Source organism: Podarcis bocagei (genome assembly GCF_964188305.1).
Source record: "Podarcis bocagei genome assembly, chromosome: 12".
Lineage (NCBI taxonomy): Eukaryota > Metazoa > Chordata > Lepidosauria > Squamata > Lacertidae > Podarcis > Podarcis bocagei.
The window spans coordinates 16,246,952-16,267,031 of record NC_138137.1 but is presented as its reverse complement, the minus strand read 5'-3'; the positions used below and the strand labels follow the sequence as shown (position 1 = coordinate 16,267,031).

The 20,080-nt window shown below is 42.6% G+C and overlaps 2 long non-coding RNA genes across 9 annotated transcripts in view; one reads left to right on the top strand and one right to left on the bottom strand.

The window, feature by feature from the left end:
* Window positions 1–45: 45 nt before the first annotated feature.
* LOC308570235 lies at window positions 46–14,916 on the top strand. Of its 2 annotated transcripts, XR_014001020.1 has the most exons (6): window positions 46–569; window positions 1,313–1,370; window positions 2,410–2,542; window positions 4,343–4,447; window positions 8,514–11,220; window positions 12,929–14,916. It is a non-coding gene; the product is annotated as an uncharacterized lncRNA (long non-coding RNA). The 2 variants fall into 2 exon arrangements; XR_014001019.1 differs by lacking the exon at window positions 1,313–1,370.
* Window positions 14,917–15,596: 680 nt separating this feature from the next.
* Window positions 15,597–20,080, bottom strand: part of LOC308570213 — a 114,089-nt gene continuing 109,605 nt past the window's right edge. For 6 of the 7 annotated variants that reach the window (XR_014000976.1, XR_014000977.1, XR_014000983.1 and 3 more), the window contains one exon: window positions 15,597–15,869. This is a non-coding gene — a long non-coding RNA (uncharacterized lncRNA). Of the gene's footprint in view, window positions 15,870–17,604; window positions 17,740–20,080 lie in introns of all 7 variants that reach the window. The other variant, XR_014000978.1, reaches the window with a different exon arrangement.

Sequence of the window (20,080 nt, the reverse complement as noted above, 5' to 3'; positions counted from 1 at the left end):
CTCCTTTCCCGCCCTTTCCCCCTCCTTCCCGCCCACACACTCACACGCTCTAAGAGGCGATCGCGTGGAGCGGGAGAACTCAAGGCGGCGAAAGACGCGCGGCCTGAGGGGCGGTGGCTCCGCGGATCCGCCTCGGGAGGGGACGGGATTTTTTAAAAAAGGCCGCGCAGGGAGGGTTGGAGGCGCACGGCTTTCCCTCGCGAGCGCGAGAGTGAGGCGTCGCGTGCCGCTGAAGGGAACGAGGAAAGGACTAGAGCGCGTCGCTCGGCCGCTCGCCCTCAGGCGCACCCACTGCGGTCAACCTTTTCACCTCAGGGAGAAGCTTTGAGGGAAGCGGACCAAGCTTTTCCCCTCCCCTTCCCACCCTCCTCCTCCTCCTCCTCCTCTTCCCGCTGCCAATATATTAAGCAAAGGGAGAAAAAGGCAATAAAATAAAAGCGACAACGACGCAACTAGCCGGTCCCTTCCTTTGCAGGGTCACAAAATGGCGCCGTTGAGGAAGCGCGGGCGTCGGTCAAGGCGCCCTGCCCTCCCGCCCCTCCATGTAGAGTTTCAGAGGGAAGGGAAAGGTGTGAGGAGTCGCTTCCTTACTTTATAACGCTCAAGTGTGGTCAGAAGACAAGTGTTAAAGGGTCTCGTGGAGATAACGTGCGGATGGGGAAAATCTGCACGCACACTTCAAACACACACCTCGCCATGTTATTCTCTTCTTGTTCACCATCGTTTCGAGGGGCTTCTTCCCTCCCTTTTTTGGGGGGGGGGGTTCAGACCAGTTTTCCGAACTTGGTTCTCCAGCTGCTTTTGGACTACGACTCCCATCGTCGCCAGCTAGCAGGGCCAGTGGTGAGGGATGATGGGAATTGTAGTCCAAAAAACCCCACACACAACAACAGCTGGAGATTCAAGTTTGGGAAACCCTGGTTTAAACTCCAGAGAACCCCTTTGGTTTCTCGAAATCTGCCACTAGATGGTGCTGCTCTGGTGTGCCATGTAGGAGTTTACTTAATGAATTTGCGCAGTGTGTTAATTTATGCAGAATTTTAAGGAAATGAGAATGAGCTTTTGGGAAAAGAAGGTACCTTAAAGTGCAAAGCCCGTCTCCAGAGGTCAACTGCCAATCACTTATGCTTCTATAGTTTAGGCTTATAATGCTTTGCATTAATGCTTTGCATTAATCAGGTTATAGTTTCACCTATACAGGCATCTGCTTTGTATGGGATTCATTGATTCCAAAACTGCTAGCTTCTATGCTTACTCTGTAATACCCTAAAAGCATATTCAGCCTTATGACACTACTACCCCTTTCCTTCAGGTTAGAGGTTGATGCCCTACTCTGATTTCTGTCAACATGGGAAGTGGAATCTGGAAAGGTACAGAACAAGGATTTCTCCATGGTGTTTTAGCTTTGAGCTCGTTTCTGAAAGAAACCCCATGAGGTCTCACCATGCCATCTCTTAGGAGCATTTAAACATTTTTATTTGAACAAAGGTTTTATGGGATAATCGCTGGATAATTCTGCACTCCTGCTGTTGCTTGCACCTGTAATTGGAATGATACTTAGAAATGTTGCATAATTTGAGATGAACATCAGGGGATGGTGGGGCTTTTTTAAAAAAAGACTCAGATGTGATATATATTATAGACAATTCTTCCATAGATGCCAAGCCAAAGAAGAATGGGAAGGGACTCTATGTTGCCCTATTCTCATTTCCTTCTGTACCTGGTCAGTTCCTGATGACTTACTTAACAATAGAATGACTGAAAAAGCTGCATAAAACGCAGTCCTTCTGAAAGTGCTCAGTCTTGTTTAGCCACTTCAGATAAAAGGGAATATGAAAGGGGAAAACATGATATTAAGACTAAATCTTCAGTCATTTTATTATTTCAGTTCTTATGAGATCCTCTAATGTGTGTCAGAATTATCCCTGTATTACAGATATGGAGAGTGATGAGGGTGGCTTCTTTTAAGGCCATTCTTTAAAGTTACCTAAGTGATGAGCTTTAAATCTGAATTGTTGGGGTAGGGAGAACTCTGGGTTTTAGGCCCATGCTGTCAACTACCATAGTATGTTAGCTATTTGATACTTAGGCAAGAGGAATCATGCCTTGATACATCATATTTAAATAACCATTAATTTCCATAAAACACATCTCTAGCACTTTCATCATTCTGTTTATTTAGCACAATCAGTAAGCACTGTGCTTTACAGAATACTGCATGGAGTTGCTTCAGTTACATATCCGTAGGCTTAGTTTCAGTTCATTAGGCAAATATTCTGTACATCGCTTTTAAAGTCAATCTAATTTCAGCTTTTAAACAACTACCCTGATGTGAGTGGTAGCTTTTTCCACCAAATGTATTTACGCAGTTGTTCAGTTTAATTTTATTTCTCTCTTTGCCCATCTCAGGCGTTGATGCTGGACCTATGAAGGGCTGCTCATGATCAGAACTGCAGAACATCCCTCCCAGCGGCTCAGCAAGCTACCATTTATTTTTAATTGCTCCCCACAGTGGAGGCCAATTAAGGATGAAGACAGCAGGGTAAGGATCACTCACAAACCCTTTGAAGGGCACAGACTTAGCATTTGCTTTGCCGGAAGGCTGCCATTAACACATTTCATTTGTGCAAGAATGCAAACACTTGGACACACACTCTGTAGTATTAAATGCAGTACAGTTCTAATTCAACTAAGTTTTAGTGCAGATGGCAACTGAAGTGACAGAATATCACCCCTAGGTTATAAACTTTGAAAATTAGATTTATTTTCTTTATCCCTCCCTCTTTCAGCAGGAAGCACCTGCTTTAGACACTCTAATAAGACTCTCTCCCTCTCTCTCCCCGTATAAATACTAGGTTTTCAGATTAAAATTATAGCAGGAAATTAGCATTAGTTCTCCTTACTGTTTGTTTTTATGGTAAAGAAAGGATTTCCTTGTCATTTAAATTTTAATGAATTGCGGATTTTTACAAAATATTCTAGGTATTTATAGACTGCCTGTCAATAAAATTCTCAGTGTCATTTACTATAAAATTTTGAGAAAATATCACTTTTCCTAAAATAACGATACAACAGTGGTTTGCAGCCACTTTAGGTTTAAATGGGGAACTATGTGGTATGTACATATAGTAGCAAGTATATATAGTATGTATATATATAGTAGGGAAATATATAGTATGTTGAAATGTAGATTTATTCTGGTTGTGATTAATTTTCTTTTAAAATCCATTTACACAGGGAGAGTTTGAATACATTAAACTATTACTGATTACTCAGTGAATAGATTAAACCACAAGGAGTTTCAAAGAGCTTGTGTCTTTTAAACTTCATGAGTACACAGCAGGAATTTTGAAACTTTTGTTGCAGAGAAGCTAAATTTAGTTTCAATTTATTCACTTCACACTCAAGCTTTTCCATCTCTGCACAGCTATTCATGTGTGGCTTTGTGCAGTAGTATAAATATAGGTTAGAGTGAACCTCCTGTATTTTAATTTTCCCTAAAAAATAGTACATGCTGTTTGGTTGTGATGTTCTTTAAAATAAATTACACTCTTTTCTACCCAGATAACAAATTGTATATCGTGATTTTAAGATCCCGGGTAATTGTTACTCTTGTCTTGATGTGGCGTAATAGGTTTTTTGTTTGTTTGTTTATTTGTTTGTTCTTTTAATAGTTAAGACCAAATGTATTTGAACATTAAGTATATTTAAGTATGCTTTGGCTACTTATTGCCCAAAATGCATCTATTTGAAGGCTTGTAGTCTAATCACTGTATGAGCATAAACTTGTCGGACTGGCATAAGAGTCCCTCCCTGCTGTCAGGTGAGAACTGGATGACATACAAAACTGGTGCTCTTTGCCTCTTCCCTGGTAAGGAATACAGTGGTACCTCGGGTTATGAACTTAATTCGTTCCGGAGGTCCGTTCTTAACCTGAAACTTCTTAACCTGAGGTACCACTTTAGCTAATGGGGCCTCCTGCTGCTGCTGCATGATTTCTGTTCTCATCCTGAAGCAAAGTTCTTAACCTGAGGTACTATTTCTGGGTTAGCGGAGTCTGTAACCTGAAGCGTATGTAACCTGAAGCATCTGTAACCCAAGGTACCACTGTACTTGCTTCTTTGATTGGAATGAACGGATCCACTAGTGTTAGGAAAGGCCATGCCTGCCCTCTTCTCCTGTAATCAGGACAGATCCATGAGATAGGGAGCTTGCTGCTCTTTGTAGGACTTGAAAGGGAAAAGTATCATCCATGAATGATAGGGTACATATTTTGGTAATTTTAAAAACCATTCCAATTCCCTGACGAGGTAAATCCTGATTTGTCTTGATATTACTGCAGGAATTTACTGCTGTGAAACATGCTTCATGTCCAATTTTGAAATGTTGGTCTCAGTTTTAAATGTCCTTTCCTCCTGAAGATATGGATGCTATTTCTGGAATCAAGGTAAATGCAGCCTTCAGTGGAACATGGAATCTTTCTGAAGGCATTAGCATGGTGAGCATAAAAACGCATTTGGAACCTTGCTGTGACTGGAAAGGCTCCCTGTGGAGGTGCTCAGAACTCTCTGCATATGCAATCCATCTTTCTGTCTCCCCCAAGCTTCCTGCGTTTGACTGACAAGTCACTAACTGGCTGGAGTCCAGTCAATGGAAAAAGATATTCCTGATTTACACAGCATTGTTTGCTCTGCTAAGATAAAACAAAACTCTTAGAGATAAGAGACAGTAACTTTAGGGTCATATGCTTTCTGCATATATGCCATTATGTGGATAATAATGCTTAGTCTAAACCATGTGGAGAGTATTTGGCAAAACTTTTAAATGGCCGAAGCCTCAAGAAGTATGCATTAAAAATACATATTTAAAGCAAAGATAAAACAACTACATACAATCAGAGAAGCATCTCTGAATACTCCACAAAACTGATGATTTTAGCATATACACTTTGACAATCTTAACAAACACAAAATGATACATAATAACTTCTATCACTTAGACTATTGTCCACAACTAAAAACATATATTGTATCAGCAGCAGTGCTGGTCTGCAGGGTTTATACAAAGGCAGGAGGGAAGGAGAAAAAATTAAAATTAAAATGTGTACTTCATGCACGTCAAACTGTGCTGTAGATGTAGACCATAGGCACTGTTCTACCATATGCCTCACTGTTTGTATAATCTATAAAATTGCCCCAGGCTGGATAAAAGTTAATCATATTCCCCTGGCCTCTTGCTATCTTACATTTCCATGTCAGTTTCCCCAGTAATGCTACCTGCCAGACTGCACTATACCACAGGTCCATGGCAGGGGCGCCGACTTATAAAAAATATTGGGGGGGCCCATACCGGGGTCCTGCCGCTGGTTCGCTCGGGTAGCCGGGAGAACGCAGTTCGAGGTGGCGGTGTTGGGGAGAGACCCTCGCTCAGGGCGCCACAAGACTTGGCGGCCGGCGGCCTATCTGGCGGGTTTTGGAGCGTATTTCGGCGGAGCGATTGGGGAGGAGCGGGCTTGTTGCCGGATTCTTCAGCTGGGCCGGAGATCCGCTGCTGCGGGTCCCTGGGCCAAGTTGTGAGCATGGCCTGCTGAAGGGAGATCCAGCCGATTGCGCGACGGGGACGGCCGGGGCTCTCCGGCTAGGGCGCGCGGCTGGCTGGCTGGCTGGCTGGTGAGGGAGCAGGTGGGGAGGAGGCGGGGGTCCTCACTCTCTTAGGAAACGCACCCGCGCGCCCGATTGCCACGAAGTCCGAAGGGTGCGTGTGTGGAATTAAAAAGCAAAAACGAGATACGGGCAGGGCAGGCAAAGAGTTTTCCGCAAGAGGATGGAGGGCAGGTTGAAGAGAAAATCACTCAAGATGAGACAGTCAAATCAGCCATGATAAAATGGGCTCAGGATATTGGGTATAACATCATGTTTGAGGACTGGGAAAGGTTATGGACCACCGGAATGAAATTCACGGCATGTAATGCCTTGATGGAAAATATTATGAAAATGATTTATAGGTGGTACATGACCCCAGTCAAGCTTGCAAAAATATATCACCTGTCTGATAATAAATGTTGGAAATGTAAGGAGGCTGAAGGGACATTCTTTCACCTCTGGTGGACTTGTCCAAAAGTGAAGGCCTTCTGGGAAATGATCTATAATGAGTTAAAAAAGGTATTTAAGTATACCTTTCCCAAGAAACCAGAGGCCTTCCTCTTGGGCATTGTTGGCCAGAAAGTGTTAAAGAAGGATAGAACTTTCTTTATGTATGCAACTACAGCAGCAAGAATACTTATCGCAAAATATTGGAAGACACAAGATTTGCCCACACTGGAAGAGTGGCAGACGCAAATGATGGACTACATGGAACTGGCTGAAATGACTGGCAGAATCCGAGATTTGGGAGAAGAAACAACGGAAGAGGACTGGAAAAAATTTAAGGACTATTTACAAAAACAATATAAGTTGTATGAATGTTAAAAATTTACACGATTCGGAAACTATAGCTTCAGCAATTAGATTTGGGAAACAGGAAATTATATTTTAAGTAAGAAAAGGTCAAAATCTAAGGTAATACTATGTTTAATTTAAGATATAAGTAACTGATGAAAAGTATGTTAAATTTAGAGGTATAGTATTTGAAAAGTACAAAATAAGGTACGAAACAAGGTAATAATTTGCTGATATCTTTATTATAAAGAATGCAGGGTAAGGGAGATGCGAGGAAGTCCAGTTAGTTATATAAAAAATGTGTTGAATGGTTGGTTTTCTTTTCTTCTTTTTCTTGTTCTTTTACTTTTTTCTTCAGTGTATGTTTCTAACTTTGTATTTGAAACCTTAATAAAATATTTATTAAAAAAAAGAGAGAGAAAATCCTTTCGCTTTTCTGGGGCGCAGGGAAGTCTCAGAGCCGGAGGTTGGGGAAGGGACCCCCTTTGCTCTGCCCTCTTCTCCCGTCTTAGATTCGCATGGGGGTCCCCGCCCGAGCTTGCCTGGCCACCGGGCCACACAAGGGCCGCGCTCTACGCGGCGCACCTTGCTAGCCGCGCAGCTGTCCTCCGCGGCTGCGGAGCGGCCCTGCACCGGTGCCCAGCCCCTCTGGGTGCCCGCTGCGCTGCCAATGACAAGCGGGCGACGTCGCGGGCGGGGAAGGCGTCGCTTTCTTTCCCGATCCTTCATCCTCCCAGTCTTCCAGCCCTTTTTTGGGTTGGAAGCTCGTCTCGTTCGCCCTTCTCCTTTCTTCACCCTTCGCGCAATTTTCCTCCCTCGTCTCCCTCCCCATTTCTCCTTCCTTCCTTCCTGACTGGCTGGCTTGGGCTCGGGCTCGGGCTTCGGCTCGGGCTCGGGCAGCCACAGCGTCGGCGGTGTTGGCGATCGGCGGCGCGGGGGGATGGTCCTCCCGGGGGAGCCGGCGCTGCTCAATGGGGTTGCCAAGGAGACAGGCCGGCCGCCCCCCTCCCCCGGCCCGGCGCCCCCCGCCGCGCCGGTGCCCTATAAAAGCCGCGGACACGCCAAGCGTCAACAGGCAGAGCCATCGCGGCGGCGGCGCTCTGCTGCAGGGGCGCTCGAGTTTATTGGGGGGGCTGAGCCCCCCCAAACGAATTATTGAGGGGGCTCGGGCCCCCTCAAGCCCCATGGAGTCGGCGCCTATGGTCCATGGTCAATAATTGCAATGATTTCCATGTCCTGGCAATGGTCATTCTTGCCCTGGTTAACAGATGTGTTATGAGTTCTTTGTTTCCAATTTGTGGCATATCCTGACTATACAGTTTAAGCAGAGCCAGCCCAGGGGTCGTGGGTACTGTCTGCCTCACAATCAAAGACATCTCTATGAAAACATTTCCCCAGAACTTTTGTTTTTGGACACTCTCACCACATGTGTCAGTATGTCCCTTTAGTAGGACACCTTCTCCAACACCTGGTAGAACTGTTTGGGTTTATATATGCTAGGCATCTAATACCACTATAAACCTAAAGGAGGATGCATTTTGGTGTTGCTTCCAGAAAGTGAAGTATGCTTCTGGTAGTCTTCTACATGCCCAGGACAGAAAAGTATGGGCAGAGTGCCTTTGTCTCAAACCTGCAGTGCATATGAGATTAGATTGCTGAAGTAGAGATGATACTATAGAATTTAGCCATGGTATCCTCTGAATTATGCCCCCAAGTCTCTTGAGGGTGCTGTCTAGTTCATGGGGACCTTCTCAGCTGCAGACAACTTCTGTCCAGTCCTTCAGACACACTGACATTCTGGTAATTATAGATTGTGTTACTTTGGTATTAAAAGGACCATGCTGTAAGACCTGGACTCCCTCCGTGGTGTAAATAGGTGAATACACCATAATTCTTAAAGCCACGACAGTCTCTGCCGTGTCTTCCATTCTGCAAAGGAATACAAACCCTGTGGGGATGCCTGGGACCCCATAGTCTCTTGCTATTGTTCGGCAGAGAGAGGGGCAGACACACGACTTTTGTAACAGTATGTTACAAAAGCACAAGCTGTTGATCACATTTATGACTGCTTTCTAGGAAGGCTGCCCTGATGCTGCTAAGGTTGGGATGGAAGAGATGCTCACACCATGAGTGAGCAGATAAAATACTTGGGCCCAGTGTTTGTAGGTGGCCAGCTGTAATATGGATTGATAAAAAGGTGAGTCTCGTGACTTTATTGTTCTCCTGTCCAAATCACTTGTACCAGTCTATCTGTGAGGTCAGAATAATGTGCATTGTTATGCTAGTGTTAAATCATGATTTGTCATATCATGCTGGCAAGAGCTGTAGATCTGACTCCCAGCCAATACATTTTCTTTGGTTACTGGCTCAGCTCATCTTTGGCAGTTACAGGGTAGCTAGTTTTGTGAACAAAAGACTGCAGCTCTTGTTTAGCTGTAAGGTGCTGTGTCTGCATTGCTTAATTATGAACCTGCAGTGCAGACAAAGGTTTGAATCACTTTCCCTGGCTTTTTACTGTAAGACAAGCTACAGGTTTCCAACAAATCCAACATTCCTTTTAAAAAAGAGTGGGGGGTTACATTGCTCTAGGTGGTGTGTGCTACTTTCTTTTAGGAATTGTTAGCTTTCTGCAAATTATCTTAATGTACTGCCTACATAGATAAAACATGTGGCGTCTGGTTAATAATTTTCTGCAATATAAAATAAAGACCCTTAATACAGAGTAATATCTATGCTATTATGAAAATGTTTCTCATTTTAAAAAATCCCCGACAGGAGCACAAAGGGGTTAGTAAGAATACTCTTTACAACTGAAGTTTATTGCTAAGAGCTTTAACGTGGCAAGCAGCTTATGTAGTGTGTCAACATAAATTGTTGTCCACTGTTGTCTCTGAAATTTTGAATGAAGATTTATGGAATTATGCAAAACTATTATAAACGTAATAAAATATTGAAGCAATAAAGTAGACAAAACTACCAAAGTATGGAGCAAGATGTTGAATTGCTTAATTCTGATCTGACTGCATTTATATTGCTTTTAAACATCTGTAACACAGTTTGCAAACATTAATGTGTATGCACTTAATTTTATTCACTTGGAATTTATGTCACAAGTCTGAATTTTGTCGTTGAGTACAGTATTTTTTTAATCATCCCTGTAGCACTTTTGGAGAGTGCGCCATGAGTCGTGTTTGACTAACATACCTTTCAAATAACCTTGTGAGACGGGCTGAGCAGAGGCTATCATGTGATTTGTGGCTTGGGTGGGGATTTGAACATGGCCCTTGAATATGCAAACACTACACTCTATCCACTGCATTATACTGCTTTTGTAATTAGCATGATTGCTTTATCTTGTCTTTCAGGATATTAATCATTTTATGCTATTTGAATACATCATGGAGAAAATATGCCCATTAATTAAAATAGGTGCATAATATGGCAATAATATCTCCCTTCCCCCAAAGTAGAGCAAAAAATGAATTGTTATGCATGCCAAATTGTTATCCTGTTTTTGATCTTCTGTCGCAGTGTGCAGATTGTAACATTCTTTAGGAACTCAGAAAAATGTAGAGAAGTGGTCAAAGCAGAGTAAGGCTTTATTGTTGCATCAGTTTCAGTATCAGTGAAGTCCTTTGAGGTTTTTCACATCACCAGCAGCCCACCACAAGAATCCTGTGGCAGATGTATGTATGTGTGCTACCCTCTCAAGTGCAAATATGCACTAACTTTCTCAGTACTATACTCTAACCATGTATAGATCTCAAGCTTTTATAGTTTAGTATTTATATATGTTTATAATAGGCAGTTTCAGGCTAGCACGGACTCAGTGCACTAATCTCAACCTTTTCAAAAGACTTTTGAAGCTGTGGTGCTTTCCTGTTTTATATACCAATTGCTCTGGCAAATACCACGTGTTTAATATTAGCATATAAAAATGTGCATACCAGACAATATCTCAAAGGAAAGAAAATGAACTGGGGAATGTGTGATGTGCGCACAAAAGAAACATCTGTTAATAAAAATGGACCATTTGTTCACATAAAAGCAAGGCGGCAAGTCAGAGAACTATATAACATTCCCCCATCCTCAAGTGAATAATTTTGCATGTACACAGTATGTACATAAGCCAGCCCAAGGCTGGAAATGAAAAGTGTTTTGTGACCAGTGCTAAAAATATTTGGACATTTCCCTTTAAAATTAATAGCATAAAGCCTTGGGGCACTTAATTGTACAAAGTCTGAGGATAGTGTGGGCTATTCATTTCCTTTATCCTAAATACCCAGTCATGCTTTTAATTCTTAGATATACTGTGTGCCCTTTCCAATATAATCAGCCTAATTTGTCTTCAGCTGCAAGCAAGTAAACCAAGCTTCATTTGGTTAAGCAAGCTAAGCAAAAACATTTTAAAATCCCCCTCACCCCACCCACCCACATATAGGTAAGTCAACAAGCATGCTCAAAATCTTGGGATTTTGGTTTGTGTGTGTTCAGGCAGAGGAGAACTGCCTTTCATAAGGAAGCCAAAATTTCCTGCCCTATGGTATCTGTGAATATGACTAGCATTTCTAACTTGTAGTTTGGATACTCCCTATCTAATGCTGCTTATTTCATAAATCGATCAGACGGATGCCAACAATAGTAGTAATAAATATTGATATAATACCTATGTCTTTCTTTGTTTGAACATGCCTATTAGCATTCTTTATCCTTTTGACTTTTCCTTTTTCTTTGACTCATGCTTTGTTCAGAATTAGAGGATCTGAAAAAAATCGAGGGGCTTGTGCGAGATAATTAACTCCCACTGATGATAAGAGTAATAAATTATAATTTATTTAAATAAATAAAACATAGCAGTACTTTGAAGAGGTGTTGTTTTTCTTTCTGGGCTTTATGATTTGGTGGCTGGGGGGAAAGGAGAGGCATTTTCACGGCAGTCTTTTGTAGTACCTAGCAAATTTATTATGGCATACATAAGTCCACTTCTTTGGATGCACTTGCAGGTACATATGTACTTGGTTGGGTAGAATTATGGACAAACATACCTAGAGCCACCAAATGGCATCTTTCCTGGAACAAAGGTTGATGCAGATCCCTTCCAGGCCTTTGTTCTGCAATCACAGTGAGGGAACCACCAAAAGGCCCTCAGAGCTGGACCTCAGTGTTTGGGCTGGCCTTGAATGGGGGTAAGTGAGGCAGAGGCCTCTAGCCAGAAATACCAGAAATGTTCTTGTTGTGGGGAGGTGGGGGGGGTCTAGAAAGGATAGGGAATCATTGGAGAACAGCAGCCAGAACAAAAATGTAGGTGACACAATATATTTCAAGCTTTTTATTTGCACAGACAGACATAACAGTACAATTGCATGTTTCACCTCTGCACTTAATTGAATTGTAGCACATCTTAACAGCTGGGAAAAGATCAGGGAAGAAGCAGCCAAGAGGATAGAGGGGGAATTTTGTTCATTTAATACTAGAATTCTGTGTCATTCAGTATCACTGATGGGGAAGATTTAGCACAGACGATGGAAAGCGTTTCTTCCTGTAACTATTTGTGGAATTCGCAGGCACAAGTTGTGACGAGGAGGACCAGGTTGGAGGGCTGGGAAGGGGATTACACAGATGCCCAGAGACAAGGAGAAGAAATCTGTCTCTGGCTATGAAGACTCTATAGAACCTCCAGGTTCAGAGGCATCCTACCACTGAATTCCACCTGCTAAGAGGGCAAGCAACAGGAATGGGCTATTATTTCATTCATTCATATTCATTCATTCATTCATTCATGAACCCCATAAGGCATTCTGAAGTTAGTGACAATCTAATTTGGTTTGCCACTGGACCAGATGGGCCTTTGCTCTGGTTTTTTTTGGGCAGACACAGACCACCATCTGGTTCTACACAAGAATGTCATCTGTTGCATATCTTGTGTGCACACGTGTACATGCACACGTACATAGTGGCACTTCTATGTAAGCCTGCATCAACTTGTGCTGCATGGAATTTAAGAGCACAATCTCATATGTTTACTAAGATGCAAGTCTCAGTGTGTTAAATGGGGCTATCTCCCTAGTGTCTGTATATAGCAGGAGTAGGCAACCTAAGGCCTGGGGGCCGGATGCGGCCCATTCGCCTTCTCAATCCGGCCTGCATATGCCCCAGGAATCAGCGTGTTTTTACATGAGTAGAATGTGTCCTTTTATTTAAAATGCACCTCTGGGTTATTTGTGGGGCCTGCCTGGTGTTTTTACATGAGTAGAATGTGTCCTTTTATTTAAAATGCATCTCTGGGTTATTTGTGGGACACAGGAATTTGTTCATTTCCCCCCCCCCAAAAATATAGTCCGGCCCACCACATAGCTTGAGGGATGCTGGACCGGCCCACGGCTGAAAAACGGTTGTTGACCCCTGGTATATAGGATTGCAGGTAGCCTAAAAATCCTTTGTGGTATGCAATGTGTCCCTCCACCTTCCTTTCACCTCTAAAATTATTTCAGTTCTTCTACTAGAGCAAACAGATGAAAAGGATGAGTGTCATGGCTGTAAACGAAGACTCTGTGTCAAACAGGCAAAGCCAGGAACAACTCTTCAAGGGAGGAAAAGTGCTCACATTTTTATTGCTAAGACAGAAGGCAGACACCTTAATCACCATCTTTCTCCGGGGAAATAAACAGTCTGCCCGATTTATTTATTATATTTTCACTTGTGTCTCCTGGTTTTATCACTGCCATGCCGCTGAAAGTGCCATTGTGCATTTCGATGACATTATCTCTACCATTTGAAGGCCCGTATAGAGAAGCAGCAATAACATGCTGCCTCTGTCTTGTGGTGACCTCAATTACACATTCCTTCCTGTTCTTTGCCTGTTGGAGATGGTGCATTCGCTATCATGTAACACACCTGCCTTCCGATAGCAGAGAAGGGGGTTGGGGTGTAACTCAGTCTTATTATTATTTCTTTTGCTTCTTTTGTTTTCAGCCATTGAGCTGGCAAACGGTGTCTGAAGCTATTCAAGTCATTTATGGGATTTAATTTTTTAAAAAAGATTATTGAAACATTTCTCTACCATTCTGAGACGTTTCCCCCCACAAACAGAGAGAGGATTACAGTGGGTGCTAAGCAATAAAGGCCTAGTTAGCTTAAGGTACCTTCAGAGACCAATTTCAACATAACCTTTTGCTTTTTCGATCCAAGAATTTGGACGTTCCCTTCTGTTTTAAACCTATGAAGCTGACATTTACTAAATCGGACCATTGATCTCCACTCTAGCCTCGCGGCATCATCTATCTAGAAGCAGTGCCGCTCCATTTAGATGAGCCTCACCTTCTCCACCCTTCCTGCTCTCTGACTTCCTGATGCCAGGCACTGAGACCCAGACTTTAGAGCATGTGCCTAAAGGCAGAGGTTCCCATTTAACTCCCTCCCCACACTTTAAAATTGCTGGCGGCCTCAGCAGATCACTTAACCAATCCCCACACTTCCAAAGTCAGCATATTTGTCTAAGCCAGACCCATATCACATAAATCACAAGCCAGGCTGCTGAAAAGGACCTCTGTCACTGGCCAATTTTTAATGAAAAATTAGACTGCATTAACACCATATTATGGAAATCACAAAGGACAGCAGGGCCTTGTTGGCTTGTTTCATAGGCTCTTCATTGGTGGTGCTAAATTATGTTTGTGTGAGCAGATGGGGCTTGTCGACCTGGGGAGGTAGCCCATCTAGGAGAAGGTAAACTCCTAAACCTGCACTGGCTTGTGGGACATCTTTGGGAGAAAAAATGGTTAAGGAGTAAACCCTACACAAATCCAGAGTGGAGTCCCTAAGATGGTTGGATGGCACCTTGTACGCCTCCTTCCAGGAACTCCTACAGCCAAGCTGGTGCCAAACGTATTGCTCTGCTTTCCTTTGACCACATCAGCGAGGCCGAGAGGGGAGTTTTGTTGTCTGGGCAGTCCAGGACCTCCATACATACTTGCGCCCTGGGGAGGTCACTTCAGTGCTGCTAACACAGCAGTTTGACTTCACCTCCAGAGGCACACTCCATTGCCTCTTAAGACAGACAGATGCCAACAAGTTGTGTGTGCATTAAATCTAGGCCAGCAATTGAGATGTCCTGTGGGTGTGATTGGCTCAACTTCAGTAAGGCCAGTAAAGTGTTCTAAAACCTGTACGGTATATGATAGAATTAGCCATGCCATTGTCTCCCAAAACTAATTGATAATCCATTTATTTCCTGTCACAACAAAATCAATAAAAATAAGAATATAACAATATAATTTCACAGGATAGCCTTCTCTAACCTTGTGTCCTCCAGATGTTGCAGAACCACAACTCCCAGTGTACCTTACCCCTGGCCATAGTGGCAGAGGCTGATGGGAGCTGTAGTCCAAATAATATGGATAGTACCTGCTTTGGGGGAAACTGAAGTAGGGCATATGCGACAGGAGCAAGACACAAATGTGAGACATAAAACATTAATACAGAGCAATAAAACAATGTTTCCAAATGTTATCACAATTGGCTCTACTGTTAGGACAGAAAGGCAAATTACAAATGAGTAGTTAGCTTTATTTTGCAAGGCTTGGCTAATTTGCGGGCCTCCAACTCCCATCATCCCTTGCCACTGACCATAGTGGCTGATGGGAGTTTTAGTCCAACAATATTTGGATAGTTACAGGGTAGCCACCCCTGGTCTACCTTAAGGGAGGTCTGCTCATATCCAAATAACATTTAAATACAAAACACCTGTATTATTATTTTTTCAGTAGACGAGGATTGAGAATTGGTGTCCAAAGGGAAGTTCATATTGCCTGGTAATAGTAATGATGCTTCAAACTCACTCCATGATTAAAACTTTTTTCAAAAGTGAAAATCGGGACACAAATGTTGTTGAGTTGGTTGTTGTTGTTGTTGTTGTTGTTTGCAAAATCTCCAAAAAAAGAAGTCTTTTACCTATTTATTAAATGAAAATCGCCAAAAACCAACACTTTTCCTGGACATTTTTGCCGCTTTTTAAAAATTCCGCCCAGAGGCCATTTTTGACAGGCGAATCCCAGCTATGTCCAGAAAATTCTGGATGTATGTCAGCCGGTATTACATCATTCAGAACCTGTACAGATTAGGGAGCACGTTTAAGTAAAAACAAATCCTTTTACAATAATATAAATTAACAGCAGTCAGTTGTTATTTCCTTGTTATAAATCATATACAATGAAAATGGGTCCATCTAGCTTTCCTGTCCTGGAGAAAGGAGTTTTCTTGCTGAGAAAGTTGACTGTGGCAAGGGGCAACCCTGGTGTTGTGAAGTAGCCGTTCTCTTTTTGGCAACGGCCTGATTCACAACACCAGCTGCTGCACCGAGCCATACATTTTAGATCTCTCTTCTTTGTGCTCTAGGATTTAGGGCTCGTTGGTTATCCTCCTTCCTGCCCACACCTACAAAGCAGAAATCAAAGATATGTCAGATGTTAACAAGAGCCAGCTAGCTTTCCCACTTTCTCCTTTTAAGCATTATATACTATAGAAAATTTCCCCAAACAAGACCACTCGCTTGATGCAGTGTTAATAATCTTCCCCTAAAACAAATTTAGTGAAGCCAAACTAATTATATGAGGCTGCCTTTGCATTGTTTATTGGGTGTCTGATTTTCTGGCCTACCATACCAAGTAGTTTGAAGGATATTCTAAAGATAACACGTGTGAAATGCTCAAATGCATGTAAGGAACGCATAAAAATATATTATATGCATAAGATTACCAGTGTTGCATCAGTAGAAACAATTGTTCCAGAATAAGTGTGTACCACCCTCTATTTTGGCATTCACAATCACCTGCACAGATTCCTCACTTCATTCATATGAGTGCACCAAAGTGTTGGGGAAGATCTACTCCTTTTACTAAATTTAACCACTCTGATTTTGAGTGTAACAAGCTGGTTAACAGGAATTTATCAACACTAATCTGTGTTAAAGTCTCTTGGGTATTCTGAGGATCGCTGATGCTATAAGGCAAATACTTTTTTTGGGGGGGCTGTTCAGTGCAGAAACACTGTAAAAACCCTGGGGTTTTCAGCATTCCAACTCACTAAAGAATGTTAATCTAAAGTGGGAAAACCACCCCATTCCCTCTAGCACCCACATGGACAATCCAAGGCCTGAATACGCAGCACTAATACGCAGCTGGGGAAGGTGGGAGGCATGATGGGACATTTAAAGAAGCTCATGCTGAGATGGGGGAGAGGGAATGTGAAGGAGCGTGATAAAGTGAGTGCGGGAAAGGCTTTGTTTCTTTTTATATGAGTGAGCTGGGGTGGGGTGGGGAGAGCTGGGAGACCAGAGGCCTTGCAGGGTGTGCTAGTGAGGACAAGACTTGGGCTATTTCAACTTCCTCTTGGAACGCTCACCAATGAAACATGCAAATTGAGCATGCCCAATTTGCATATTTATAATTGACAATTACGCTGGCCAGGTTTTTGAGGCTGAGATACGGACAGCGCTAGCAGAGCCGTCCACCTGTTGCCTAAATGCCGCTGAACGATAAAACCCAACCCTGCTAATGAACTAAGGAATGAATAGCAAACACCCCCATTGGCATGCACATTATTGCTCATATAAAAAAAGTAATCAGAAATTTGGCTGCACTGAGTTAGCTGACAATGCAAGGGAGCTCTTGAGCTTATTTTTACACTGGTGGAGCAAAGCCACATTTCCAAAGCTGAGGAGTATATAAACCACAGAAAATCAATTCCCACTTTCTCTGACTCCACCCCACCTCCAATCTTATGTCCTTACTTTTTAAAAAAATGCAAATCTGTGGGTTTTGGTTAGAAGGACAAATGTATATATTTCTTATGTCTGGCCTGCTGACTTTATATAAATTGAAATCGCTGTAACTGGGGAAGCAAAAGGATAATGCAATCCTATATAAGTATGGTAGGAAGTAAGTCCCACTAGCTTACTCCCAGGTAAGTGGACAAAGAATTGTAGCCTGAATTTAACTGCGTATGTTTTGTGTGCAGTTTTATTCGCGATGCCTTTTTCTTGAGAGAAAAGTCATTTGTTAAGAAAATGCTTCCTAGAAAATCAAGTAACCCTGAAAAAAAAGAGTGCATTTTATTTTACTAGTATTTTGCTCTCACCCAGAAAAAGAAATGATTTGGAAAACAAATTTACATGTGCATTGGCTAGAACAGTCATTGAAGGGAAATGGCTGCTTCTGAGTTGCTTGTGTGGCACTGGCTATTTTTTTTGTTGGCTTTTCTACACTGCACAAGATTGACTGCACCAAAGAAGTTTGGCAGGATTAATCTGCAGAAGATAGAAAGACGACTGAATTAATAGGCTATTACCAAAGAAGGCGACTCTATTTGCATGAAATATTAATAGCACTAATAAACTTCTGGCAGATGAATTCCAGAGCATATGGATGGCATTTGTAGCCACAATTGCTCCAGAAAATGAAAACCAGAGAATAGGTGACAGGGTATCGTTCACCACGACAAATTACAATTAAATTGTTAGATGGTTTGAGAGTTGCAAGCTTATGAATTGGCTGGGGCCTGTTTGGACATTTCTCCCACCTAAAGGGATTCTATTTCAGAAGAGAGTGAGCGTGTGCAGGTCTTCCCATCCTCTTCATAGTGGAAAAAGGTAAATTTATGAATGGGAGATCCTGTGGCTAAAATATCGCTCAAATTTACCTGCTCCTCCTTCCTTGTGATGGAAGAATTAAGTATGCGGAGTACATGGAGTGTGAAGACAAAAGACATGGATTTGCAAACTTCCAAATCAAACAGATCCATTTTTCAAGGAATTGGTGCTGGCTTCAATTTCCTGTCCACTAAGCCGCCTTGTTGAGATGTCAAGCTAAATCATAGGTCGCCAAGCTTTTTGGAATATGGGCACATTTGCGAAAGTACAGTGGGCACAAGTCATAAAGCAGCTGCTATGGGGTATGTGTGTGTCATAACTCAAAATGGCTGCCACAAACAAGAGTAGAAAAAATTACAGGACTATAGGATGGTGTGGGCAGGCTCCCCCATCCCCACTCCACAATAAATGGAAAAAGGTTGCCTACATTATCCAGGGCTGTGCTTACTCCATTCTGTTCTGAATGGAAGGGAGGCTGTGAGTCATCCAGTGAAATGTGGGCATGTCTTAAGGGGATGTTTTTGGTGTAGGAGAGATAAGCCAGTGCAAACAGGAGCTGAGCAGGAAGAGCAAGCACCCTCTCGTGCACTGTTGACGTTTGAGGGGATATTTATTGAGATCTATCAGAAGTGCCAGAGGGTACTGCCAGGCAGCCTGGCATCTGCCATGTTGGTGACCATAGTTTAGAATGTGGATTGGAGAACCTGTGGTCTTCAGATGTTGCTGGACTCCAACCAGGTCAGGGGTTGATTCAAGTTATGATCCAGCAACAACTGGAAGGCCACAAGTTCATCAACATTGGTTGTGTGTGACACAAATGACCCAGGCAATTCTTGGCCTCTTCAACGCAGCCCCAAGGACTGAGGTTAACGCCAACATTAGTTGTGAAACAAGTAAAATTGAAAGTGCACAGATGGAGGGTTGCAGCGTGCGAGTTTACCTAGCCTCCTTTTGATTTTTAGCAAGACATCTAAATGCGGTTAGTGACACATTCCAGATTTGCTGCTGTCATATGGGAAGTGTAAGGGACGCTAAAGCATGTACAGTGGTACCTCAGTTTTCAAACACAATCCACTCTGGAAGACCGTTCGAATTCTGAAACGTTCGGAGACCGAAGCAGTTACTTCCAAGTTTTCGGCGTTCGAAAACTGAAACATTCAACTTCCAAGACATTTGAAAACCGAGGTACCACTGTACAAGCTTGGTACTGGTTACCTAGAGTAGTTTGAGATGAATGGGTGGTTTGGACACAATTGTCTGGATTTGATTCAATTGCAATTCTCTCTCTCTTTCTTCCAAAGCAAACAAAGAGTCTAACTGAAACCAGAGGAAGACAGCATAACAGGCAGCTAGATATATGATAAATTTATCTTGAATTTGTATAGATAGATAATCATAATCAGCAACTTCATTTACCAAATAAGACTCAATCCTGCACTAATAGTTCACTCTGGATTTTGAGAGGTAGAAAAAGGTGCCAAAGGCAAAATTCCTTGAAAATTAAAATTAATTTCTCCCTGCCTCGTCTAAAACATAAATATATTCACCACCCTAGGTAGTATGCTGTATCCAAGCAACCTAACTGTGGCCAGTCTTTGGAATAGATGAGGCTTTTCACCAAAAATTCATCATGACAGTCCGTACAGTGAGCGAAGAGTGATTTGCATCGGTCCCCGTTAGCCTTACATTTTGAGCAGCATTTTTTTTTAGCCTAAGTAAACAAGTAATTCCTCCCCAAGCTAAATGTCACAATTAACCTACCCTTTTATTCCCCGCCCCCCCCAAAAAACTTAGTGCCTCATGAAATATGTACTACCCTTTGAGCAATGTCTGTCACATTTGTTTGGTCAAGTATCTCTCATCCTAGTCATTTTTGCTGCAGCTCCTTTTAATTTTCCTGCCTGATAATACGCGTGTATAAGAGGCATACTCAGAGTACCCCCACTTGACCCAAAATACAGCGTACTGCTGGTACAAATATATCCTTATTATTTTATAA